This window comes from Chlorocebus sabaeus, chromosome 3 (assembly GCF_047675955.1).
Source record: "Chlorocebus sabaeus isolate Y175 chromosome 3, mChlSab1.0.hap1, whole genome shotgun sequence".
Taxonomy (NCBI): domain Eukaryota; kingdom Metazoa; phylum Chordata; class Mammalia; order Primates; family Cercopithecidae; genus Chlorocebus; species Chlorocebus sabaeus.
In genome coordinates this window covers 9,849,107-9,876,839 of record NC_132906.1, presented here as the reverse complement: position 1 = coordinate 9,876,839, position 27,733 = coordinate 9,849,107, and the positions used below count along the sequence as shown (strand labels likewise).

General features: G+C 47.0%; 1 protein-coding gene and 1 long non-coding RNA gene across 3 annotated transcripts in view; both read right to left on the bottom strand.

Moving 5' to 3' along the window:
• The window catches only part of MEDAG (mesenteric estrogen dependent adipogenesis), an 83,728-nt gene that overhangs the window by 42,150 nt on the left and 13,845 nt on the right, over positions 1-27,733 (bottom strand). The gene's annotated exons all lie outside the window — the stretch shown is intronic.
• Positions 719-17,664, bottom strand: LOC103214233 (uncharacterized). Of its 2 annotated transcripts, none has more exons than XR_005236545.2 (3): positions 17,294-17,664; positions 8,016-8,108; positions 719-1,125 (listed from the first exon to the last, which is right to left on the bottom strand). It is a non-coding gene; the product is annotated as an uncharacterized lncRNA (long non-coding RNA). The 2 variants fall into 2 exon arrangements; XR_012091842.1 differs by lacking the exon at positions 17,294-17,664 and adding an exon at positions 10,150-10,369.

Below are 27,733 nucleotides of genomic sequence, written 5' to 3'. Positions count from 1 at the left end.
TGTGTTGATTGTGTCCTTTGATGCATTTGAAACCCTCCTGAGCCCTTCCCTCCAGTATCCTGCGCCTACTGTCAGGCTGCTCTGCACTTCGCATGGGGTTTTGGGGTATTGGGAGTACTCCTCGACCTTGTATCCTGCTGCCTCCCTGGGTGGGCTGCACCCACTGAGGGATGGGGGAGTGGCAGGTGCTTCATCCCTCTGTGATTTCTGCCCCAGGTCCTCTTCTAACAAACGCAAATCCTATTATGAGAATTTGCTAACACGTTTTAAAAATATGCAAATGGATTGCGAGCTTATTTCAGAGACAATTTTTTTAAAGAACAAGTAACCTATATATTTTTAAAATCTAGAGAATGTACAACTCCTCTGCCACAACATGAGGGAGAGGAGTCTGCAGACGGCTGATTGGTGACGACTGAACACGATGGAAAGGCAAGTCGCTATGCCGGAAGCCTTTGAAGGGAGTCAGCAGGGTCTGTGGGAGGTTCAGGACACAAACCTACAGCCCTGCTTCCGGCCCCACCCTTGGGGAAGCCTTTTGCGGGTCATCCTGGGACTCCGCTGGGAAGGCCCCAGGAGGTGAAACATCCTCTGCAGAGGAGATGACACATCTGGAGGTAGAAGACAGACCTCCATCTGGGCTCCGTTTAACTGCTGTGATTTTGGATTGTAACTTACCCCATGAAGCCTCAGTTTCCCACATGGAAAATCAAATCAATCATTGTTATAACATTTTACTTTTTTGTTATGGGATGTAATTTACACAGTGCTTTCGTAGACATTATCCAATTTAGGGAAATAATACAGAGCAATGCACTTTGAAAAGAATAAAATGCTTAACATGTGTGAGGAATTCTTTTCTTTCTTTGAAAACTACTCCGGATGGCTTGGCTATTGTTTAGTTAAGAGAATTACACAACTTTTGAGACATGGTTCCTTATCTTGTGTAGGCTGAAAGGCAATTAAACAATTATTCATGTCAGAATCTGAGGTAAATAAAAGGCTGCTTCAAAGAGTCCACTTGCGGATTGAAAAGCAGTTGAGTAGAAACAGAGAGTGGTCTGTAATTTCCTTCTGGAAGGAATATCCACTCCATATGGCCTGAAGCAAGAATTTCAAACTCCTCTGTGGGGAGAAAGAGACAGAAATAAAAACTTTAAGTTTTTTTACTCCGATTTGTCCCAGCCATTTTCTGAACAGCCTATGGAAGCCATCCACTCCTCTAAACAAAAATAAGCTAAGAGACAGAAAGAACGATTTGATTTCTGTGTGTAGGGATTGTTCAGTCATAAATCAGTGTCTTTTTCCAAGAGGAAGGTGCCAGCAACAAAAGTTGGTCATAAAAAGGACATTAAACTTTAGTAGTCTCTTCACTGTTCCCTCCCACATCCAGCTGCCAACAGCAGAGACAACTGTGAGACACAGTGACATGAAGTGACTGCTCCACTGCTGGGCAACAGGTGACCTGGACGCCAGGCTCCCTGACGGAAGAAATAGAAAGGGAATAGCAAACACGGATGCCTTCCTCCCTACCACATCACCTCCACTTTTCACCACTGCCTGTGCGATATATCCACCCCACAATGCCTTCCTCAGCCTTTTACTTCTGTTTCCAGTGAGTCAAGAAAAACTTCTCCAACTTGCCCTGTGGAGATGAGTGAGCCCATAATCCAAGACCTTTACACAGCCTGGACCCCCACAGAGCAGCCAAACATGCAGTCCTGCAAACAAAAGGAATTTCAAGATAACTCTCATCTTTCACTAATTATCCCAAAACCCAAAGGGGATCCATACACACATCGGAAGCCTGCTTGAAGAAGGCTTCCTCCCCTGTGTATTCCCAGCATCCTGTAGTTTCCCACTCTGCAACTCCAAACTCAGATTGTCCCATCACCCGCCCCCAGCCTCTTTTCTTTCCCTCTCCCCATGCCCCACTGCCTCTATTTTTAATTACTGCAGATTGACCAAGTCTCCATGAAGCTGCAGCGAGGTTTCTTCTTTTTTGGAGCAGGGAATGGGGAGTGATCGGGCTTGGCTGTGACAAAATGAGTTTTGGCAGGCTCAGTGGGCAGAAGCCATGAACACCATCCCAGTAAGTACAAGGGACTCTAGAAGCGTAGAGTTCCCTTAGTTCCTGGCTGGAAACCCAGCTCCCCACCTCCTCCCATCCATCAAGCTGGGAGCCGTGACAATGTCAGAGCCTGAGCTCCTGCCCAGACTTCTGGGCGAAGTGGTCCCATAGAGTAAAGCTTGGTTTGGAAGATTTGGAGAATGTGAGAGAACGTTCTCTTACCACAACCTCTTCCCCACCACAGCCCCTTCCTAAGTTGCCACTGAAATCTATTTTTGCCAGGGCAAAAAATAGGGGCAGTGGACAGCTTCTGCCAACAGTGAGTTTGTTCCAAGCCCACCCCACAGTCATGGGTCCCTCGGAGTGTCACTGAGTCACAGGACTCATGGAACTCTGCCCATGTCATGAAGATAAACTACTGTGATCACTTTAAAAATCTTTCTCATCATGTCCTTGGGAAGATAAAGGGGCGGAATTGAGCAGAAAGGGGCAGAGGTGGGACTTTTTTTCACTAACCTTAACCTTCATGCCAAGAACAGAGATCTCTGTTTGAAAGCATGTCTCAGATGGCCGTTTATTTGCTCTGCCTGGTAAACGCTGGTGTGACGCGCGGCTCTGAGCACTAGTCATTCCCTGCTGGGAAGGAGGTTAGAGCGCCAGAAGCAAGGCTATTGCAGAACTGGACTGTGTGGGTCACTAAACCACAGGGGAAAGGGTGGAGAAGCAGCTGGTGTTCCGCTTAAAGGTCACAAAGCATTATTTCTACTTTAATATCCAGAGTTCAAGTGGAAATAAACTGAGAAGGTTAAGATCTAAGTGAAAATTAACTGAAGGCAACTGTGCCATTTGGACTCTGAGATGTGCTTGCTTGGGGGAGGGCAAACCACACTGGCTATCTTTCCATGAGCACAGCTGAACAGGAATAGGCATTAATAAGGACAAACATAAAGAAAAAATTGCTAATTATTGGCAGAGAGTGCCAAGAAAAGTTGGTGGAATTTTCTTCTTTGGGAACCCTGGGAAAAGAACAGTAACAGTTAGGTACAGAGGCACCTGGAAGCAAATAAACTTCTCTCCCTGGGACAGTGGCTTTGTGCTCTGTGTAACTGAGTTCTTTAGACCAGTGTAGTCTGGGTGAGTCACTCCAGGGTTATATGATGCAATAGCCATGCTAATGAAAACTCACTGGTTCTGAGCCCCCTTCCAGAAGAACTGTGGATACTTTCAGCCTCTTTTCTCCCTGCAGGGTCTCAAAGAGCTCATGTTCTGTCCTTGGTGATTTATACAGATTTCTTGGCTGTTCCCAGCTTGCCAGTCAGTGGCCTTAATTTGCCACTTCTGTTGCTAATCCTAACTCTTGCCTCAGCATCGACCCGATCATTCTTGCAGCTGTAGATGTTGGCCTTCCTGCACCGGATGCTCGCAGAGAGGGGAAGGTGCTCTCCTCATCACCATTTCTAACAAAAAAATGAGAAGCTTGCATTCTCACTTTCTTGCTGAGCTTCTCCTGGTGGAGCTGCCCATGAGGTTCCTGATGGCTGGAGGAAATATGAGGATACCTTTCCCTGAACACCCACCACACCTCTCTCAACAATCAGCTCATGTTCCAGGACAGATGCTGTGAACAACAGCAAATGTAGAGCAGGTACTTGAAACTATGCTCAGTGCTTTACACAGATGATCTCATTTCATCTTTACTGTAACCCCATGAGATAGGTATTATTAAGGTCCCTATTCTGCAGATGTGCAGAGAACCAGCACCTCGACTGTCTGATCTCAGAGAGATCAGAGATCAGGGGTTGGCCTGGTTGGTTCTTCAAGTCAAGAGGACTTTTTCTTCTGTCCCAAAGTGTCCTTTGGGTCACCAAGGCATTAGTTCTCAGTGGATGTTGCTGGTGTGCCTGACGTAGGTGGCCATTAGGCCTCCCTCCATTACACATGCCAATAGCTCTTGGTTTTCTTTTATTTGCAATACAATTCAAAAATGTGAATAAAACCTCAAAAAATAGGGAAATGAAGTCTGAACAATAAAAATAGCTGAGATACTGAGTATTTAATGTTGCCAGGCACCGTTTGCCAAGCACTGTTCTGTGAAGACAATGCCTGGCAACATTAAATACTCAGTATCTTAGGAGGTCGGTACTATTATTATCCCTATTTTACAGGCCACCAAGAGGTTAAGTAACTTGCAGAAGATTGCACAGCTCTTAATTGGAGCAGCTGGCATTCAAATCCAGCAGTAGCATCGGCCTGTTCCTTGCCAAATGCAACAAGGCTTTCTACCTTCTTGGATGTTTATTTCCGACCACACTTTTAAAAACAATTCACCAAACACATAAGAAGTAGCTAAGACAAGGGGCTCACATTCAATGAGTAATGTAGAGGCACAGCTTTGTGGTTGGTTCCTTCTCTCAGTTCAGTAATGAAAATAATACAACACATAAAAATATAACAAAACAGAAAGAGCTGAGTGCCCTAAGGAGGATACAAGTACAGCCCTGTGGAAGCTACGGTGATGGAAGTGACCCTGCTGAGTTAGGTCCCAAAGAATCACTGGGATCTCCACAAACAGATGGGAAACACAGATGTAGCACTGTAAGCAGAAAAAGAACTTCGTGGTGGAAAAGTGTCCTGGGGTCCAGAAATAGTGAGATACTGATATCTGATGGATCAAGCAGGAAGTCATGGATGATTCCAGGATGAGAAAAAATGCATAGATTCATCACAACAATTAGCAGGTGAAATTTAGTGATATTTTCAACATACAGGTGGCCTTCAGAAACACTTGGTAGTGGCACATGGAGCAGAAGAGTCCCACATATATGGATGTCCAGGTTTACACCAGATGTCCTGGCAACCCATTTGGTTAGCAACCCTAACCATTCTCAAAAAGATCCTTGCATGGACAATAAATTATATGGCCACCCTGTATCTGGCAAATTGAAAGACAGGGCTCATCACTTAGGTGTAATAAAGGTGCTTAAGAAGTCATATTGTGGCCGGGCATGGTGTCTGATGCCTGTAATCCCAACACTTTGGAAGGCCAAGGCAGGAGGAGCACTTGAGCCCAGGAATTCCAGAACAGTCTGGGCAACATGGCAAAACCCCATCTCTACAAAAACAAACAAACAAACAAATAAACAAAATTAGCTGGGTGTGGTGGCACACAACTGTAGTCTTAGCTACCCAGGAGGCTGAAGTGGTAGAATTACTTGAGTCCAAGAGGTCGAGGCTAGAGTGAGCCATGATAGTGCCATTGTACTCCAGCCCAGGCAACAGAGTGAGAACCTGTCTCAAAACCAACAAACAAAAAACCAAAACAACCCCACAAAGAAGTCATATTTTAAAAGCCTACAGCTCAATGCCTAGCTAAGCTTTATAAAGAATGCGGGCTCTTTGACACTTGTATACAATTGCAACCATAGTTGGTTTTGGAAGCGTCAGTTCTTTCCCCCAACCCTATTTGGTGTGAGCCATTTTGCACAAGGTAACCCAACCAGTGTCTGCCACAGAGATACGCAGGAAAAGCCAGCCTTAATGTATAGTAAAGAAAAAGCCTGGTTAAACACACACTGACATAAACTGATAAAGCTAATTTTTATCCAAGCCCACTTTTGGATTTCAAACAACTGAAGTCAAAGAAGTTAATTAAAAACACATAGAATTGTCAATGAGTTTAAAACTAAAACACAAATTTCTTTGAAACAATGAGACTGAACTAACTCTGTGGTAGATTAGTTGGCTAGTCTTTTGCAGAAGAGCCAACTTATTTGTATCTGAGATAAAACATATTCAGGAAAGAAGGAAAACTGCAAAGTGGTCCCAGAACAGAGAAAGCAACAAGGAGGAGGCAGTTTTAACTGTCCTTTCAACTTTGAGGTGCAATCTGTCGACAGGGCTCCCTTGGGGGAAGCACAAGCTCTTTCTTTCAGTGAAGTCTGAGTTTGTTGATTGATGCTGTGTTGTTGCTGGATTGTATTACTATGTGAAGTTGAAAGGCTTAACGTTAATGTGTCTTAAACTTCAAGACTTGGAACGCATGCTCCCATTTAAACTTGACTGTTCAATGTGTTTTGATCGGCTGGATGTCTAGCTTGTGCATTTCTGTCATTTCTTAATGTGTGTGGTATGCTTTGAGCACTGCAGACAGGAAACTCACTTTTTCTCTGGCTTTCTTCTGATTTTTCTGTTTCTTGATTATTGGAAAAATGAATACACATTGATAAAAATAATAATAAATTGTCACCCCAAAAGTCTTATCTTTAAAATAATGTGGAATGGCAACGCTAAAAATAAAGCAACTTGGACTCATTTCCACTATGAATAGGGAACAAAGAATCTGCACCTTCCCTGATTTTGGATTCCAGATTTCAAATATTTCATAAATAAAATATGACCAGCTGCATGAATTGTAAGGTACATAACATGTGAGTTACATACACAGGGAGAGGTTGTTTTTAAAATTTCCTGCTGGCAAAGTCAGACTTATTCTCATTGCCACTTTTAACCCTGTCAGATAAAACCATTCCAGGATGAAGTCGGAGATACGTCATAGTACATTTTAACCCATTTATGCCTGAGGTTGCAATTTTTTGAGTGCGAAAAATCAGACCCTGGTGATAACTTTGAGCAGTAGGATATAAATAACTCCCATATGCTTAGTGTTCCAATAATGGAACACTAGGCATAAATAGGTTTTAATATAAAAGCTTAAAATTTGTACTCCAAAGCAGGGAAAACTTGATTATATTCATTTACTCTCTATTAGGGGCATCACATCAGCTATATTTTTAAAGGAATAAAAAGCATGTCACTTCCTTTGTATGCATATCATCTAAATGGACACTTGGAAGTCAGTATCAGGTGGCACTGAAATGCCACATGATGGAAATAAAATCATCTACATATATAGTTGTACTCCTATAAATACTTACCTTTGTATCCTCATAAATATTATGAAATACATACATGAAAGTTTATCTCATAAATAAAATCCAATTTATAATCAGACACTGAGGGTCTGAAAAGACCCCATTCTGGGGAGAAAAAAGACCTTAAAACATATTTGCCTTATGCTTATGTGATTCCTGCATACTTAGCATGTGATAAGTTGAAACCATAGCATGAAATACTCTAACAGAAATCCCTAAGGAAAGCAAGAAACTATTTATCCTAATTAGCGTAGTGGCTTATTTCATAGTCAAGGAGTGTCAAAGACATTGATTGTATTCCAAACACATACCACCCTTTATTGAGATCTGGGAATGGAGCAGATAGAGTGCCTGGGTCCAAGTTTAAATCTAAACCATCAAAAACAAATACATTAGTGACTGTCAAACTCGGCATGCCAAGCACTGTTAGATGCAGGGATATAAATGAGCAATACCGTGGTGGGTTAAACGGTGGCCCCTGAAAAATATACCCGCACCCTCATCCCTGGAACCTGTGAATATAACCTTCTTTGGAAAAAAGTCTTTGTGGATAGGATTTTTAGATGAAAGGATTTTTAGAAGCTAAGGATTTTTAGATGAAATCATCCTAGATTAGCCAGGTGAACCCTAAATCCAGTGACAAACATTCTATGAGACAAATGGAAGAGTCACATACAGGAGGAGGAGAAGGCTGTGAGAAGATGGAGGCAGAGGCTGGGTGATGCAGCCGCAGCCACCAAATAACTGGAGCCACCAGAATTTGGACCAGGCCAGGAAAGGTCCCCGCTAGAACCTTCAGAGGAACACAGCCCAGCAGACACATTTATTTCAAACATCTGGCCTCCAGAACTATGGGAGAATAAATTTTGGCTGTTTTAAGTCACCAAGTTTGAGGTAATTTGTTACAGCAGTCCTGGGAAATGAATACAAATAGCATCCCGATATCTAGGAGCCGAAGGACAATATGCAGAGGGGGACAAGTCAGAGGTAAGTTACTTATCTGAAACTCATACCTGAAATCCCAGCACCTTGGGAGGCCAAGGCAGGGGGATTGCTTGAATCCAGGAGTTCAAGACCAGCCTGGGTAACATAGCAAGACCTTCTCTCTACAAAAAATAAAAACAAAAAAATTAGCCTGGTGCGGTGGCATGAGCCCATAGTCTCAGATACTCAGGAGGCTGAGGTGGGAGGATCACTCGAGCCCAGGAGTTCGAGTCTGCAGTGACCTGTGATGGCACTGCTGTACTCCAGCCTAGGCAACAGAGCAAAAGCTACTTCACTACCAGCAAAACAATAGGCAGAAAAATTTAATTGTGTGAATTTTTGAAAATCCACGTTAGATTAGGACTCCCACAGATATCTTTTCCAAGGCCACTCCCTTCTGGATCCTCCAGCTCCAGGTTCTGGCCTCCTGGGCTCGCTGGGATTTGAAATCAGGCCTTGATACTCTGTGTTTCCAAGCAGAGTTTTTGAGAGGTCTTGAAGAACAGGCTTGCGTAGAGTCATATTTTTTGCACACTTATTTGTTGACAGCACATGTGGAATACGGGCTTTGAAAACCACTGTGCGTGTTGTGACAGCCTCAGCGTGGCCTGGGACACACCCACGGTGAGGCTTCTGCCGTGAACGAGAATGAGTGTATCAGGCTCGGTAGTGAGCCAGGCTGGACTGACATCCACAGCAGGGGCTGAGAAAGTTCTCGAGAGAAAATTCCCGTGAGGAAGGATTCTCTCCCGAAGACCCAGAAACTCCTGAGTTTGTCTGTGAAATGTTACCTGTGTGTTCACTTTTCTGAGAGAATGGCTGGGGCTTTTATCATCTTTTGAAAAGGTTTCACGGCTATAAGAACCCAGAGTGAGATTCGGTGAGCTTGGCCTGTTAGAAAAGCCTCAGCTGTCAGAGCCAAGTAGGATTCCAAATACAAAGATGGGGCTTTTACCTGGCATGCTCCTGGAGCCGTCCCCTGGGGGCAAGGCTGGGGCTGAGGGAGGACAGAGCAGACTGGAAGCAAAAACTGGATGGCTGGTCAATGAAGGCCCAACCAGCCTTGCTGTGGAGCCCCACACAGGGACTAACACAGCAGAGAAAGCCGTTCCCCACCTCCCCCCAGCCCCGGGCGAGGCTTTGGCACTCTAAGCCACCGGCAGAGATCGGCTGCGCTCTCCAGAGTGGAGCACATGCGAGATGTCCCCGAGGCCCCCAGAAATCTGGGAGCAGAACTTCAGGAAGCTGCACCTCCTGCTTCAGCCCGAGGGGATAACGAAGTCAGCCGAATTCAAGTCTTCAATGTTACTGAAAACTCATTTTCACCCTCAGGCGTGGGAACTTTGGGGCCACACACCATTATGAAATTTGACAGAGGATTTATACCCCCAAAGATTATTGATGTTCATTAATTCACATTAAATTCATTTCAAATTTTAATATTTAGTACCATGTAGAAAATCCCATAGATTCCTGTAGATTTACCTACATTTTTCTGTAGCTAAAATGGCAACGTTAATGCTGGTTGCCTAATAAACCCCAGATACTATGCTTTTCCGGAGCATTACAGAATGAAGGAGAGGTCTGTACATGTGAAGAACGTTGGGGATTATAAGAATATGCACAATTCTGCCAACCATGACTGGGCATCATTTTCAGACTCCTGGTAGACCTCCACGGGGGCAGTAGTAGGCTAGCCTTCCTCTGGGCTTGATGCTGCAGGCATCTCTGCTTCAGACTACAATCATCTACCCAAAGCCTTTTCATCTTTTCACTGAGGAAAACAAGAAAACCAGATCCCTTCTGAAAACACTTGCAGGAAAAGAAAAAAAAAAAAAAAAAAAAAAAAAGCAAATGCACAGTTTTTATTGTGCTTTGTTGTTTTATATGGTCTCAATAGAGGCAAGTAACAATAGATTATATATTTACCTAGAATGGGTTTCCAATAAAATGGGGAAAAAAGGCTTAGGGAGTTCTTATTTTGTGATTTGTTTAAAAAAACAAAAAAGCTCAAGCCTTAGCCCCAGTCTCTATTGGAAAAAAAAGGAAAAAAAATAATCAGAAAAGAGGAACTTGTTGGGAAGTGGAGTAAATGCTGGCTTCCCCCAGGCCCACTCAACCCCATCACCATGGAGACTCCTGAAGGTTCCAGGAATGACTCACGGGATTCGCTGGCGAAGCCTTTGAAATGGAAGCAGCACCAGAGCACAAAGACGAACTTAGTCTGCAGCCCTTGAAGACCGTGCCTTTGCCTCCTGACTGACAGCCTCGGATGTGGATGGCAGGCTACAGAGAAGGTGCCCTTCCCTTCTTCCAGGTCCTCATGACTTGGGGGCACTTTGCTCATGAGAGCAAAGGTCAAAAACTGGTTTTGCCTTGGATTAGCTCTTGCCCCACTACTGGAGAAATATTGATGTAAACCCCCGCACCCCACCCCCCGAGAGTGAATACTTCAAAGGGGAGGCCAGGGGCCCTCGGGATTAGAGAGAGGGTGGTTTTCAGAAGCACTGGGCTGGAAAAAGGTATGGGGGAGCTATGGGCCAAGTTTTTTCTTGGGCAGCTGAAATGTATTCCCCTGGCTGTCCCTCTGGCTACATAAAACTGGCTCACATTAGGTTCCTTCAAAACTCAAGAATGCAGGCTGTTACAAACTGGCTTTGGGTTTCATCTCTGCTGTAGCAAGGCTCTACATTCACAGAGCCACCAGAAGACTCCCTCAGAGTTTTATCTGCTGAATGTCTGTAAATCATAGTTGGCAATTTGTGGAACAGGGAGAGCACCCTGCCCGGGGCTGCAAGGAGCTCCTGCCCCTGGGAATTCACACGGGTCGAGCACAGGCATGGCCGGTGCCCTCCCAGAGAAGCCCCCTTGCTGAATATCTGAGGTGCCTCTTTCCCAAGGGCCTTGACTATGCAGCAGGGCTTCTGGCAGGGAGTCCACACAAATGTCAAAGTTTCTGGGCACAGCAGGCACCCTGGGAGGCATGCCAGCACCCCCAAGTGCCAGCTGCCATTGCTAACCCAGAGCACCCGGTGTCCTCCCATCAGGAAGCTCGGCCCAGGCTCAGATGCGCGGTCAGGTGGGGCTGCTGACCCACTCACCCGGCACTGCCACGCTCAGCAGCCACTGTGGAAAACCTAAGGAGGAAGAGAAACTCCTCTAGTCGGGCCCAGTCCTTGTCTCAGACTCAACAGCGCTGAGTCCAAAACTCGAGGGAGTTTGCCAGGGTTGCCTCCATAACACTTTTCTAAAACAGAAGCTCACCAGAATTCCCTCCTCCAAAATGCATAGAAAATACCCTTCTTTCCCTCCAAAGGGAGAACCACCGTGAAGATGCGTATTCTCTCCTTCCCTGCCCTAAATATACATCCTGGTGACTGCAGACCTGCTTCACCACGAAAACAAATAAGAAATAAAGGTCTGAGCAAAGCTGCAGTCGCCTCCTCTCAACTATTTATTCTGATTTCTCGACAAGTGAGTTAATTGGATGGGCCCTGTGACAGACATTCCATACTAAAATTCATAGCTTTCTGCCAAAACAACATATTGTGCGCTGCTATATTTTCCTTGTTGGAACTTGGCGCTGACGTGGGTCCCGAGCAGTTTCATGCGGGAGTGGGGAGACTGAAGGCGCTGAAACAAAGACGGCACCCGCTGAGGCTCCCAGCCGGCCTGTCCTCCGTCCTCTGCAGCAGCACCTGTTCCTTGGCTTTTTTATTGTTACTTGGGCTTTGCAAGGTTCAAGTTCAAAGGGAGCCTCAGGAGTGAAGAAACAGATGCCGGGTTTGAGGCCACACCAGCTGGGGCCTCCCTGCAGCCTGGGAAGGCTTTGGGCTGTCTGGCAGCCTTGGTGGGCCCAGCTGCCCCGCGCAGGCCGGTCTTCTCTGCGGAGCCCTGTCCCGTGCCCCAGTCCCCATGCGCAGGTCCCTGCGGGGAGGTCCCGTTGCTCCAAGGGAAGGACCGGGCCGGTGCAGGCTTAGGGCCGCGGAGCACACACTCGCCTGCCCTCAGCGGCCCAGCTGCTGCCACCATCGCTGTCCTGCATGTTCCTTTCCCTTTCAGCAAAAGTCAGCAGCTTCCTCCTCTGATGCAGGGATAGTCCCCCTCTGAAATAGCGCTGTCTTCATTTTCCAGGAATTTCTACCCGTCTCGGTTCCCTCCATCCCCCCGCCAGGGCCCAGCATCCACCATCCCTCTGCGTCCTAGGCCTTTTCTCCTGAGATTCCAGGAGCACCATGCCGACATGCCCAGGCCCCTGCTGTCCTCTCAGGACGGGGGTCAGCCTTCGCACCTTCTCCACTCTGTAGCCATGTCGTGGGCCTTAAACAGGTAGAGAGAGAGGTGGGCCTTTGCTCCCCACGTCAGTCCCCAGAATGCTCATCAGTCAGCAAGCAGGCACCAGCCCCCAGTGCAGCTTCACTACCCCACAACCATCGCCCTGCCAGAGCCACGGACTCCCTCCAGAGAGCCTCCAACAAGAAGCTCGGTGCCCCTGATTCCGCCTCACAGAGCCCTGACTCCACCCAACAGAACCCCGGACTCCACCCACAAAGCTCTGACTCCACCCACAGAGCCCTGACTCCACTCCACAGAGCCGTGACTTCACCCTAGAGAGCCTTGACTACACCCCACAGGGCCCTGACTTCACTTAACATAACCCTGACTCCACCCAACAGAACCCCTGACTCCACCCACAAAGCCCTGATTCTCCACCCACAGAATGCCTGACTCCACCCAACAGAGCCCTGACTCCACCTCACAGAGCCCTGACTCCACCCAACAGAACCCCTGACTCCACCCACAAAGCTCTGACTCCACTCAGAGCCCTGATTCCACCCAACAGAGCCCCGGACTCTATCCCACAGACCCCTGACTCCACCCCTCCAGAGCTCCTGACTCCACCCAACAGATTTTTGACTCCACCCACAGCCCTGACTCCACCCCAAAGAGCTCCTGACTCCACCCACAGAGCCCCTGACCACCCCACAGAATCCCTGACTTCAACCCCACAGTGGCCCCTGAAGGTCAATCCCATGTAGGACAAGGAGTTATGTGAGCTCCTCACCCCTGTGCTGTCACTGTTTCCCTAATGGCTTCCCTTAGATGACCTCACATAGCATGCGTCACAAACTGAAGGAGCAGAGTAGCATCCTCTCCATTCCAGAGGCAACCGCAGTGGAATGTCATGATTTGCTTACAGTTTCACAGCTTGTAACTGGCAGCAGCTCCAACCCAGGGCCCTGGGCTCAGATTCCATGCTCTTTCCAACCTTTCAGGCTCCTAGAGAAATTAAAATCAACCTGGAAAGTGTCTGCCTCTGACTGGGGACATTCGAGTGTGCATATCACCCACAGGGAAGAGGTAGGAGGAAACGAGCTTCTAGAGTGACAGAAGGAGCTGAGGAACAGAGCTCAATAATAAAGGAAAAATTTTAAAAGAAAATTGACACAAGAGAAGAAAGTCCCTATTTAGAAGAAAATACTTGCTCCATCAGAGCCAAATGCCTCGACGTTTCTGCCTGAAACCATCTGTATTTCTGAACAGGGCTTGCTCCACCCTACAGAATCCTGACTCCACCCTGCAGAACCTTGGTCTCCAGCCCAGCTGTGACCTGGATGCCCTTTCCCTGCCTCTGGCCAGCCCAGATGCATTCCTTTCTGCAAACCCAGCTCCAGCACGTCTTCTCCACAGCCCGTGGTGCACCTTGCCTGCCTCCCGTGTCTCCTTCTTGCTGAAGTCCCCAGGCATATCCACACTATCTAGGGCTGCTTTAATTGGTCCTCGTTGGTATTTTGTCTTGAGAAAGTCCTTTGGTTGTTGTGTGTGTTTCTGTTTTGGCCCCTTCATCAGATTGTAAAGCCATCGAAGATGGAAACCTTATCTTCTATTTCTCTGTTGGTTTCCAGGAAGCTCCTTTCTGCAGGTCTTCCCTTGACCTCTCAGGATGCACAATCTCAGTCTTTCCTGGCTTGTGTCAGCATTTAACATCCCGTTTGGAGTTTTGGTCCTCTTAGCATTTCTTCTCCTCTCAAGCTACACCCTCTCTAGGCATCCTCACGCATGCACAGTTGCCACAGCTGCTTACAGCTGAGACTGTTTCTGGCCAAGTATTCAAAGCCATTTCTCAACTTCCAACTGGGCCTTTCCTCCTGAAAAGTTCTGAGGCATCTTCAACTCAGTATGTCCTGAACGGAAGAAACTACCTATCTCCCAGCCCAGTTCTTTCTCTGGTATCGTCTGTCTTTATTAATTCTCCCTCATCCACCCAGTCACCCAGAAACCTGGGATCACCCTAGACTCCTCCTTCCTCATCATCGCCACTGTGCCCAGTCCTTCCAGTCCCTCTGAGGGCCGGGGCCTGAGCAAAGCTTTTGACTTAGAGCTTTCCATTTACTCCTCTCCACAATGCTACGGAGAAAGCCCTATTTTACCTCTGTCTTAAAAATGAAGACACCCAGGCTGGGCACAGTGGCTCACATCTGTAAGCCCAGCAATTTGGGAGGCTGAGGCAGGCAGATCATTTGAGGTCAGGAGTTCGAGACCCAGCCTGGCCAACATGGTGAAACCCCATCTCTACCAAAAATACAAAAATTAGCCAGGCGTGATGGTGCATATCTACAATCCCTGCTACTCCGGAGGCTGAGGCAGGACGATCGCCTGAACCCAGGAGGCAGAGGCTGCAGTAAACAGAGATTGTGCCACTGCACTCCTGCCTGGGCAACAGAGTGACACCTTTCCCCCCACCCCCACCAAACACACACAAATGCACTCAGGCTGGGCACAGTGACTCACACCCGTAATCCCAGCACTTTGGGAGGCCAAGACAAGAGGATCACTTGAGCCCAGGAGTTCAAGACCAACCAGCCTGGGCTACATGTCCTAAAACATTCAAAAATTAACCAGGTGTTGTGGCATGTTCCTGTGGTCCCAACTACTTGAGAGGCTGAGGTGGGAGGATCACTTGAGCCGAAGAGATTAAGACTGCAGTGAGCTGTGGTCACATCACTGCACTCCAGCCTGGGTGACAGAGAAAGACCCTGTCTTAGAAAAAAAAAAAAGAAAGGAAGAAAGAAAGAAATGAGGACACCTGGTTTAGAAAGGGTAAGAAATTTGCCCAAAGTCACACACGGAGTAAGTGGTGGTGTTGAGATTCCCAGCCAGATGAGCTGACCTCAGAGGAGACAAACATCTTCCTGCAGTCAGCCAGTACCCACTCTTCACAGTACAGAGCCCATGAGGTGGAGAAAACCCATTTTTTAAAGGAGAAAACTGAGGTTCAAAGCAGGTGGTGACCTGACCCATGCTCACCAGAGTTACAACTGTTCTCACTCCTCTATAGCACAAGCTACGTTTGAGAGAACGGAGCTCCAGAGCATTTAAGAGGTTTCCTTCTGTTCAGTGCCAACTGAGTTTAAAATTCCCATGGGAGTTATGATTATCATTTCCGTTGATTCATTTCCATCGATTGAGAATAAAAAGAAGTGGTTTATGTTGCAGCACGAAAGATCTAAATTAGAATTTTTTTTAAAAAAAAACCTTCTAGATCTGGAGAGCTGATAGATTTTTTCATTTCCTTGCTAAGGGAGTCTGTGCAAGCTCTCTCTGGAAATCCTTTGAAATGGCTTAGAGACCTGGTGTAGCTAGAATGAGTGTGGAAGAATCCAACATGAAGGGAGCCCAATACAAGGTTGCAAACAGGCTAGATGCTTTTGGGTTTATAGACATGTTTGATTTGGCACACCTAGTGTTTTACATGAAAATCCCAATTTCTGGCTTCTTTTGAAAAACCAGTTGATATGACAACCCAAGGCTTTCTGCCCCAGTTGGCAGCAGTCCATGCTGGAGCAGGGTCAGCCTGCCTCCTTGGACAGGGCTGGCACAGTCCACTTGGCCTCAGCCCCTGCAGCCAGCTTAGCTACTGATGTTACCTTCCTGGGTTCTTTAGGCATATGAATTAGTGACCTCACATGATACTGGTAGGGTCAACCTTTCAAATGTGCATCTTTCCACTTTCCACTTAGCCAAAATCTGAGCTATGCCAGACATTATGTCAGATAGCATCAGAGCCCGGACTAGAAGCTGAATTGCTCTTGCAGTGAAAGGACTGATTCCCGCACTCCTATTTTATCCCTACATGAAATCATGGCAAAATCGTTTCCTTCTTGCTTACCTTCTGGGAAAATCAGAAGTATTCACCAGGTGTTGAAATAGAAACGTATTTCTTATAATTGCCAACTTTGCTGCACTGAGTCATATGTTGATTTCTACCTAATGAAAAATCCAGAGCAGACTGGAGTCTGACAGATAGAGCCCGATTCGCTATTTACTCTGCTGCTAATAACAATCATGTTTACAGGAAAATGCCCTCATCTGCTTCCAGCAGCTCCAGCCACTCAGCCATGTGAGCGCTGTCTTCAAAGTCAATTGCCTGTCATTTTGCTGATTTATGTTGAGCAACTGCAAGGACCCCTCGAGGTATTTGTAGCTAGCTTGATGATTCCCAGCTTATAAAGTGGCAGTGGACAGAGTATTTCAGTTCACATTCTCATCAAGACAGAATTTAAATCCCCAGCCCTGCTGCTCATATTTGCAATGTGAGCACTTTAGATAAGCAGAAACTATCAAACCCTAAATGCTGGGGGAAATACAACCTGGATTTCTTCAAATGGAGCCTGAGCCCAAATCTTCTTTCAGACCTTGGATAGGAAAGTGATTCTAACAGTTTTTAAAAGAGTGATCACATATGCTTTTTCCCAAGAAATATTAACGACTGAAGCAAGACAGGCACTATCAGATTAGATTGGAGAAGCCAGAAAACAAATTTCCCTCACCGCCTGCTGGATTCTTACATTTCAACCAGCAGAATCGAATTTCTTTGGAATTACTTGCCCTCTAACAGAAGTTTTCTTTTTAAAATGAAAATATTGCCAAAAAGGGAGGCCTATTAAATTACTAACTCATTAGCTTCTGGTTTAGCTTCAATCTTAGAGAAGCCCAATTCCTTCTAAACCTCTCTCCCCCTACACTGAAAGTGCTGGAGGTGCCAGATCTCAGTGCACTAGCCTTTGCTGCCGAGATTCAGGGAAGTTAGATGGCAGGTAGAGTCACCCACGCCCTGTGGGATGGGGGTCCCTTCCATGCACTCTCCTGGCAAGTGCTGAACCACCAAAGGTGTAAGCGGATGTATTTTTCAGGTTCTCCCTCACAGCATTTTGAAATCAAACACAAGATTTAAGGATTGCTCGCAGCCTGCATTTTCTCTATTTCTTATTCACTCAACGTCTCAGGTATTTAATAACATACTCACTGTTAGGGCTCAGAGAAGCTGTTTAGAGGTTCAGCTCAGCCCCTTCGGGTCACAAAACTGAAGTACAATGACTTCCCCAAAGTCAGCAAAGCTCAAGGATCCATAAGAACCCAGACATGTGAGATACTGAGTAATCCGAACTGAGGCCGACTCCAAAAAAGGGCTCCATTGACTCATCTTTCGGTCATCTCGCTCCAGCTCTCACTTAGAGAAAGTGCGTATTTCTTCCATTTAGAAAAGAGACTGCTCACGCTCTCCATGTCATCACATTTCTTTACTCCTCTCTATATTCCAGCTGCCTTTCTTCGTGTTTTTGTCACTTGCCCTATTTAGCCATCTCCAAACTAGCTACCTGCCTCCGTGCCACGGAGCATGCTTTTCTGCAGCTTGGCCTCACGATTCTAGGCCAGCTTTTGCACCCCCTACCCACTCCATGCTTATAAAACTGGGTTCCCTGCTTCCTTTCTGTGTGCTGTTATGCTTCAGAAGTGCCACTGGGTGGCAGTGTCTCAGAGCAGTCCTGAGCCCTGCAACGTGGCTTTGGGCTGGGCTGCTGGTTGCTTGTCTGTTACAGCACAAACAGGCCTGTGTGGACAGGCAGAGCAAAGAGAGAGTCGTGGTGGTGCTCTGGAAAGGATGAGTATTAGATATTAAGGAAATGAGGGACAGAAGTCTGCGTACTGTGTCCTTTCAGAGCTTGCGCTAGCCACAAAGCTGACATCTGCCGTCATTCTAACAAAGGAATCTCAAATCCTAAGGCTGTTTGGGAGGTGTCCTTGAAAAGAATGACTATAAGCCTTTGCCCTCCCTGTTTTGATTTTTCAGCCCACCATTGGGCCCTGATTCATCCATAAAAACAACAACCAAAAAAAAAGCAATCCCCGTGAGCATTGTGTGTTTGCTGGACAGGATAGTAATGGCCTAATCCTTCTAATGGCTTAGGTCACTGCAGGATATTAGCTATTAGAAGGGTCTGTTTAAAACGGGGTGGTGGGGGAAGGTAGGGCCATCTGCTGATTATAGCATGCATGAGGAATGAAGGGAACATTTAAAGAGACACCGTCCATTGATTTAGACACAAATAATTAGTTTGTAGTTGAAAAGGCATATTTAGGGCTTGAATTTTAGTATCTGAATTATTTGCTTAAAGTGCAAATGTGATGTCTCAGACTGGAGACAATCCCAGGAACTATTTGATTCCACCTCTCATGCTTTTTGTAAAGAACTTCTCCGGAGACTTAAAGGAATGTGGCCTGAAATGCAACAACATTGACATCATGGGTTGGAGTCTGTGGAAGTCAAACCAAATGTTTTTATTATAAACAGGTCAGCCCGGGACCAAACTGTGAAGTACACGTTTGATTTCCATGTGTCCCACCCCCAGCCCCAGCCTCAGCCTTGGCCTCTGCACAGAAAATAGTTCCCAACATCCCACCAGGTGGCCCAGCCCCCTCCTCGCTGACTCCCCACTTCACCTTCCCTTCCAGGCCTGACAGCAAACTAAAGCAAACAAAATCTTCGCAAGAATCCTGACATATTAGGAAATGAACGCACGCTCTCCATTCAGTAAAGCTGGGGGCAGGCCGACCTCACCTCCCAAACGGGAAAAGCCTAGACTAGAGGTGAGCAGAGACCTGGCTTCCCCTGTAGGCCAGGGCCTAGGTCCATAGGCAACAACTGTTCTGGGAACTGGGAATTGTATACAGCAATTCAATGAGAAGGAAGATGTGGAGGATGTATTTGGTATCAAATGCATCCCATCATCCCACAAAATCAAAACTTTGGTCCCTGAACCAAGAGAACATAAAGCCTTAGGGAAAGACAGTTCCTGAATATTGAGAAGTGAATACTGACTAATGTAAGGTGGCGTAGGCTGCCTGTACGTGTCCCGGGAGTAGGTGATACAGGTGTTGAGAGCCAGTCACAGAGAAGCCACCCGGGGAAGCAGAGTCATGGAAGCCACCACGGGAGAGATGAAACACAAGTCAGGTCTTAAAGGAAGAATAGATTCACCTGGCAACGGAAAGGAGGGAGGGCATTCCTTGAAGACCTTATATTAGCAAGATAACGGAGAACGGGAACACACACGAATGAAAACATGGCTTACATGGTTGAAGCGGAGAGTCTGAGAAGCGTAGTAGAAGAAAAGGTGTCAGTAGATACGGGTAAGATGGGGAATTCCTAAAGTTGGCTTTTTTTAGACTGCAAGGAGCAGAGACACTCGAAGCACCTTAAGTGAAGGGGGTTGACTCTGAGATGCAGGAATGAGGCAGGAAGAGCACACAGCTCTGCCTCTAAAAATGCAGGGGCAGTCACATTGCCAAACTCCAGAGAGACAGGAATGTAGTGTGGGAGCTGAGTGTTTTAAAACCGCATGAATTAATTAAAAATTTGAGGTATGGTAAGGCAAACAGATAGGAGACAACTGCCAGCAAAAAGATAGCTTGTTACGGTTTCCAAGAGGAGGGGGCATGCTATGCCACGTGGGGAGGGGGCACACAGGGGAGCCCCAGAGCGAGTCGGGAGGTTGCCGGAGAGGCTGGACCTGTGGACAGGGGCCCTTATTGTGGCGCATGCTGGAAGGTGTGGGCAAGGCAGAGCAGGTAGGCTCAGGGTGGGCTGGTTTCAGTGGGCTCTGGGGTATATGGGCTGTCCTTAGTTAGGGACTTGGCCCTGCGGGAGGAGTGATTAGGGCAGGTGGAGAGGTGGTTGGGGCAGGGCTGTGGAGGGGTTGGTTTGCATTTGAAAAGCACATTGTGGGGGGTGGGGGGGTGGGAAGTAGTTTTCTATCTTTGGAATAACTGGTAACCCTGGGAGGGACAGTCCCTCCAGGGCCAGCAAGGCCCAGGTGTCAAAGCATCAGAATATAGAAAATAAAAGACAGAATTACTGCACCAAGAGAACATTCGGAACACGATGTAGCTCTGGCGGTGCCCTCGTCTGTGGCTGCCACCAGCGCTCTGGATTGGGTGACCAGCCCTCGGCCCCACGCTGACTCTCCTCTGCGGCTCCTGTCTGGAGTTAGACTCCCAGGAGAGGATCGGCTTGTCTCCGTGGCTTCCAGCCAGGCCCGGCTGCTCCTGTTGGGCGGCTCTTTATGTCAGGCCGCGTGTGCCGGCTGCCCGTGAATCAAGCACCCACTCATTGTCTAATCCATTTATTAGTGGGTCTCTCGGCTTGGCAAGCTATCCTCAGAGCCCCCCGTTGCGGGAGGCCTGCCTGGGGAGAGACATTCGGAGGATTCCGAGAAGGAGAAACTATGACCAGCACCTCACTTGGCTTTTCCCGTAGAAAGCTTTCGGAAGCCTGGAAATGAGTCTGGGTTACAACTGCAGAAGTGCCCAAGGATTTAAACAGGGCGGTGACATGGGGAAGCATCATTTTTATGAGGAAGATTAATCTGACAATAACAAGTGGGACGCCCTAGAGAGGGAAGAGGATGCTACAGATCCCTGCACCTGGAGTGGGAGGGGACCACAGGACAGAGAGAAAGGGGCAGTTCCCAAAGAGTGGCTGAGGAAAGCATTGACAGAACTTAGTGAGCAACTGGCCGAGGAAGGAGAGGAAGGGGAACCTAAAGACACACTGAGACTGCAAGCCTGGTAGCTAGAGAGGAAAATGAGCAAAGTATGCAAAAGGAGCCGATATGAGGGGGATTCTTTTTAGATATACAAACTTGTATTGAGAGATGGACACCAACAGCCCCCAACTGTTGCTGAGTGGGAACCAGTGTGTCTGTAGCAATGAGACACTTTGCTGAGTAGATAATTTATTAACTCCTGCTTTTTTTAAACTCATGAGTCCGGTAGATCCATGAACACAATGACCACATTTAGGTTTTTCCAAGTTTTCTCAGAGCCCAAGGTCTAGCTCTTGAATTGAACTCATGGAGATAGAGAGTAAAAGGATGGTTACAAGAGGTTGGGAAGGGGAGTGGGGTTGGGGGTGGCGAGTGAGATGGTTAATGGGCACAAAAAGTAGTTAGAAAGAATGAAAAAGGTGGGATGTAGCGGCTCACGCCTGTAATCCCAGCACATTGGGAGGCCGAAGCAGGTGTATCTCTTGAGCTCAGGAGTTCAAGACCAGCTTGGGCAACATGGCAAAACTCCGTCTCTACCAAAAATACAAAAAAAAAAAAAAAAAAAAAAATTAGCTGGGCATGGTGGCATGTGCCTGTGGTCCCAGCTACTTGTGACCTTGAGGCAGGAGGATTGCTTGAGCCTAGGAGGCCGAGATTGTAGTGGGCCAAGATCATGCCACTGCACTCCAACCTGGGTGACAGACTGAGACTGCATCTCAAAAAAAAAAAAAAAAAGAATAAAACCAAGTATTTTATAGCACAAGATGACTATAGTCAATAATAATTTAATTGTACATTTAAAAGTAACAAGAAGAGTATAAGTGGATTGTTTGTAACACAAAGGATAAATGCTTGAGGTGATGGGTGCCGCATTTACCCTGAGATGATTATAATGCATTGCATGTCTGTATCAAAATACCTCAGGTACTCTATAGATACACCTACTCTGTACCCATAAAAACTGAAAATTGAAAAAAAAATAAGTCCAGGTGTTCGGTCAGGAGTAAATAGGTGCTCACCATACTTATTTAATGTCTTCTGCCCACCTCTGTCCAAGTATGAGTTTTATATAACCAGAAGCATGGCTCTCATACAAATATACACTGAACACCTGATAAAGACTGATTTCACTCACGAATGAGGGAACCGACAGGGAGGTAAAACTGCACAAAGAGTATTTGTGGAACAGACACTTACGTGCTTTCTCAGGAAAGGAATATTGAAATAGCTTTGCAAAGTTAAATACAAAGCAAGTGAATACCCTACAGGGCAATATAACTACGACCTTTTCCACTGGACAGAAATGTTTGCATCTCCAACCAGACAAAATTAAAAAAAAAAATCATTTGCAACTTAACAATCTCCTACAAGTTAACCTCTAACTCCACACAGTTTGGGCCCTAATCAATAGTTACTAGTACATCAAACCAGGTGTACTCCCCTAGAGAACTGGGTGATCCGTGCCTAGGCCTCTTAGACAATGTTTCAATACGACACTGAAAGTCCTGTGGTCATCCTTTTGCTTTATTTCTAAGTTTGGGATAATTTCTAACTTACATCCTGCCTTAAGATGTTAGATTTCAACTCAAGTGTCATTTCCTTAAGCCAGCCTTCCTTGGCCTCCCTGACGAGGTCACATCCCCTATTCACTTTTGCTTCCACAGTGTCAGGTATTTCGCCTTCTTGACAGTTACATTAAAAATTATTCTGACATTGTGAAAACGGTAAAAAAAAGACTTTATTCAGGACAATTCCAATAGGTGTCAAGATTCTTGCAGCGGGAGGGAGAGATGGAGCTCAACTCCTAATACAATAAGAACAAGTGGGGATTTATAGCCAAGAAACAGAGTGAGGGGTGGATGGATAGAAAATTACTAAGAGAAGACATCACAGGGAGGGGATTCTTGCTAAACTGACTTAGGATTCTTGCTGAAGGCAGGCAGGGTGATAAAAATTGAGGGTGAGGAATGAGGAATTTGATCAAACAGGGAGAGTCATCAGATATCAAGGATAAGGGCATTCTTGCTAAACTGACTTACTCTTACTAAACTGATTTTTGCAAAGACTAGGTGACATAAACACCACAAGTACAGAACAAGAGCCAAGCTCAGAGCTTGGGCCTAGTTGAGAAGAGTGCTGAGAGGAATCTGATCAGCTTGGTCAAGGAAACAGTCTTTGTTAGTTACCACTAGTCTATTATTATTTTTTTTTTTTTGAGATGGAGTTTTGCTCTTGTTGCCCAGGCTGGAGTGCAATGGCACCATCTCGGCTCACCGTAACCTCTGCCTCCTGGGTTCAAGCGATTCTCCTGCCTCAGCCTCCCGAGTAGCTGGGATTACAGGCATGTGCTACCATGCTCAGCTAATTTTGTATTTTTAGTACAGGATTTCTCTATGTTGGTCAGGCTGGTCTCGAACTCCCAACCTCAGGTGATCTGCCCGCCTCGTCCTCCCAGATTACAGTGGGATTACAGTTGTGAGCCACTGCGCCCAGCCCACTAATCTAATTTTTATGTATCCATGTGACCATGGATTCACAGCTGTCTCCCTTTCTAGACTGTAAGTTCCTTGAGGACAAGGCCATCGTTGGCTTCTGCCTACCATGCTCTTTCAGCACCTGCGCTGGACTTGAGACACACAGATGCTCAGTGAATGAATTTACTGAATGAATGAATGAGTGAACACCTAGTATACTAAGCCCAGGGAATGTCTTGGACGACAGAAAACAGACCACACACACTGCTGCTAATTTAGGAGCTTGCCAGCTGTTATTTCTCTTCTTTGTTTCTATTTGCTTAATTGCACCTTTTCTCAATTGACTGCCTGGCCTGCAATTCAGCTCTAGGGGAACTCAGAGAAAAGTCAGGCTGTCTGCTGCAGTGTGCTGGTGCTGACTCAGCCAGCCAGTTCTGCCTGCTGGGGCCTAACACACGGATCAAAGTCCTGGGGAAATGATTTGCCAGAGCCGCTAACCTTTCTCTCTCCTGCAGATGCTTCCTGGTTTGTACTGACTGACCTCCCTCAAGGTTCTTCCCCATTTCCCAGGAGTTCAGGACTCCCCCGCCAGCCTTAAGTTAAGAGGAGACCCAGGAGGACAGGATGGCCACCTGATAGGTTCAGTGTTTAATGTGCTAGGGTGGAGGAGAGAAGAAGAGAGGTGTGCTGATCTCTGAAGATTGGGAAAGGGCTCCTCTTCTCAGTAGGCAACCTCTTTAAGAACTGTGGTCCCATTTCCCAATCCCTTCACTTCCATCTCCATTTCTGAGTGGTCATTTCTAATTAGCCTCAGCCTATACCAGCTGTCAGACCGCCCTGGCCCTCCCGTTCTCACTCCATTGTTTGTTCCTTCCAGGATTCCTATTCCTAAAGGCTGGACGATCCAGGGCTCAGGCCAAGGACCTCTTTTCTTTGGACATTCACTCCCGTTATTGCATCTCCAGGTGACCTGACAACTTGCCAATGTCTGTTTGGAGCCCAGCCACCTCCCCAGAATGTCAGGCTTGTGTGCTGTGCTAGGTGGCCCCTGAGATGGCTCCCATCTTCCCCACTGCCTGGTGTTCACACCGCTTCCTGAGGGTGGGCTAGATTGCTTCTGAGATTAGGCCTCTGCCTTGCTGGCCCTCTCTTGCTCTCCTGCTTGCTCACTCTGATGAAGGTCGGCTACTGTGCTGTGAACCACTCTGGGGAGAGGCTCATGTGCCAAGGAACCGGGGGCAGCCTCCAGCCAACAGCTAGTGAGGGCCTGAGGCCCTCAGTGCAACAGCCTGGGAGGAACCCAATCCTGCCAGTAGCCACATGCATGAGTTCAGAAACAGATCCGTCCCAGAAGAACCTTCAGATAAGATCACAGCTCCTCAAGTTCAGTCTGTGGGATACCCTGAGCCAAACAGGTTACAGCTTCCTCCTAAGCAGATAAGTGGAGCCATCAGTGCTGGCTCAGTCTGGGGAATGCACCTAAAGGTAAGACCCAGCTAAGCCACACTCAGATGCCTTCCGCCACAGAAACTGTAAGATATTATTTGTTGTTTTAAGCCACTGAGTTTAGGAATAATTCGTTACACAGCAGTAAATCAGTAATACTATATTTAACTGCCTACTTAGCTTGGATGCCTAAAGAACATCTTGTACTTAACACTGATAAACCAGATCTTGATTTCCTATCCTAAGAATTGAGGGAACAGAACACACCAAAGATAAAGAAATGTAGACTAGGTAGAACCCCTGTGCTCACAGACAGTCTGAGGGAAATGCAAGGGCTCAGGAGGCTGACCTAGCTGAGAAATCTGAGAAGGAATCAGCGTGTATGGGGGAGTCAGGAACAACAATGGACCCATGGACGCCAGGGTGATACCCCAACTCAGGGAGAAGCTCAGTTGGCTACATTACAACTGGCTACATTACATGGGTCGGCTGAAGTGGTAAACTGTGAGGCTACCTGCATGACACTGTTCCCCGGACACACAGCCTTGGCGCAGCAAGGAAGAACATTGCCATCGTGACAAAAAGCTGCAGAAACTCCACATCAGGTGCATGTCCTCTCAACCTTAGAAAACCACCTAAACCTCAGTCATGCTGCTTAAATGCTTTTTAGATGAGAATCTGACTGAGCTCTGACTATGTGAAGGAATGCTTTCAGCTTCCTGCTTATGTGAGCAAGTTTGGAATTTTATTCTGTCTCTCCCTCAATAAAAGGGGCAAAATTAGAGCTCATCCCCAACATAGCTTTGTTCCAGGCAGACATCGGGGGAGAATCTCAAATCCGAAAACTTAGAGATAGGCTCCTTTTGTATGTTTTGTGTCTTTGTAACACCTTCTATGGAGACTGTGTGCAAATTGAATGATGTTCTTTCACACATGTGCACTCATTTCTGCTTCATACAAACTGTGAAATAAATAGAAAACATGCCCTTATGTCCCTTTTAAGTGGAAACTGAGGCTCAGCAAAGTGAGTGACTTGCCTGAGGTCACCGGCTGGTGTGTTCTGGAGCGCACATGAATCTGGCTTCCTGATGCCTAAGCGCACAGAACTCACTTGTTCCTTCACAGTGGAGATCCCTGCTCAACCTTTAGCTACATCCACTCCCGATTCATCCACTTGTCTGGAGAACAGGACCATAACCATAGCTGCATTCACCAAGCCACTGAGGAACATCTTGAGAGAAAAATCCTGCAGGAGAAGAGGAAGCCAGACGGGTCGTGCGTGGCTCTGTGGTCAGAGGCAGGCGAGCTCCTCCACATGGCCTGGCAGTGGACACCAGGTTTGTCCTCAGGCCAGCATCTCAGCGGACTGATTATTTAGCCAAACCCTCTGAGAGACGTGAGCACACAAAGAGGGGATCCTGGTGCCCCATGCAGGGTGTAAGACAAGAGAGTGGTGAGGAACTTCCCCGGTTTCAGGCACATCAGGAGTTCAAGGGTCTCAGGTGTGGTGCTGGAGATTGGCGGAGGTGGGGGTGGCATCAGTGTGAGGCTGTGGGACTCAAAGACACCACAGCAGTGCCTGGAGGCCAGCCGTTGGCCCCATATACTCACCACCCAGACACGATGAAGCCCTTTGCCATCCTGGGATACTCATCTTGTGGTTTGCAGATCTTCGCAAGAGTGGATGGATTCCATGAGAGGAAACAAGCAAAGGTGCTGAGTTTTGGATCTAGTTCGGTGCCCAGTGAAAGGGAGGCAGCACCCACAAGAAGGGAGAGAAGGAGGGAGCCGAGAGTGAAGCTTCCAGGGCTTTGCACAAATGCAGCAAGGACTTTAGACCTTGAAGCTGTAGAAGCAGAAGTTCGAGGCAATCCTATCTTAAAAATTCAGGCATGTTCCTGATGACCGATTACCCTGATAATGAAATGAAGGCCTGGAAGGTTTCAGGGCTTGTCTCAATCGTCTAATCCCAAACCAGGATTCTTTTTGTTTCTATCATGATTTTACATGTTACGCCAGACCACTCAGCTCAGTGAGAATTCCCCAGCTGTTTCAGGGTGACAGCCTGACATTCACGTGATAAACATCCAGCTCTCCCCACCCCTTTCTAGCCCAGCTCACTTGATCCTAAATGCCAGTTTCTGCCTGTCCTGCGGATGTTTACTGAGTCTAAAGGAATGCTCATTTTCTAAAGGGTTGCTCCTGTTACACGTGAAATGACAGGTCTTTGCAAATTCATCTCTAGCTTATTGATTCTGACAGCATGCTCCAAGGGGCATGGCGTGAGCGTGGACTTCCTGTGAGGGGACCACCCAGGAATGACGGTGATGTTCTCAAGCTGTGTCTTCCTGGCCAGCGCAGGAAGGCACTGGGCACTTCGCTGATAACAGGCAGCAGGCTGTCCATTCATTCATTGGCAGCTAATCCTGCAGCAGAGATCCGAGCTCTAGATTTGCAATGACTTCAGGTCATGGGGCTATTGGCCTCTTTTAAGCACCTTTGAAAAAATGTAGGATGGAGACAAAGTTCAAATCAACCTGCAAAGTGGAAATGTCACAGCAACCATTCATGACTTCCTTCTGCACAGGCTGATGAATAGACTATGTGGCTAGCTCTGAGCTGCATGCTTGGAATTTGCTGGCGAGCAAGATTACACACAGTCTGTCTTATAGACTGAAATGCAGGAGGCAGACCAGGCAACTGTTACACTGAAGCATCCAGCAGCCATGCAGCACGGTGGCCCAGGTACTCACAGAGAGGCAGGCGGCCCAGGCAGCCAGAATGCACATACCATTAGCTTGGGTGAGAAAAGTCGAGGGTGCCAGCATAGCAGCAGGCCAGCAATGGGTTGTTAGTGATGTCAAGGTTGTGAAGAAGCTGGTTCTCTGAGAATTGTACTTCAAGAATTTTACTTGTACTTCACCCCAGACTCCTGAGAAC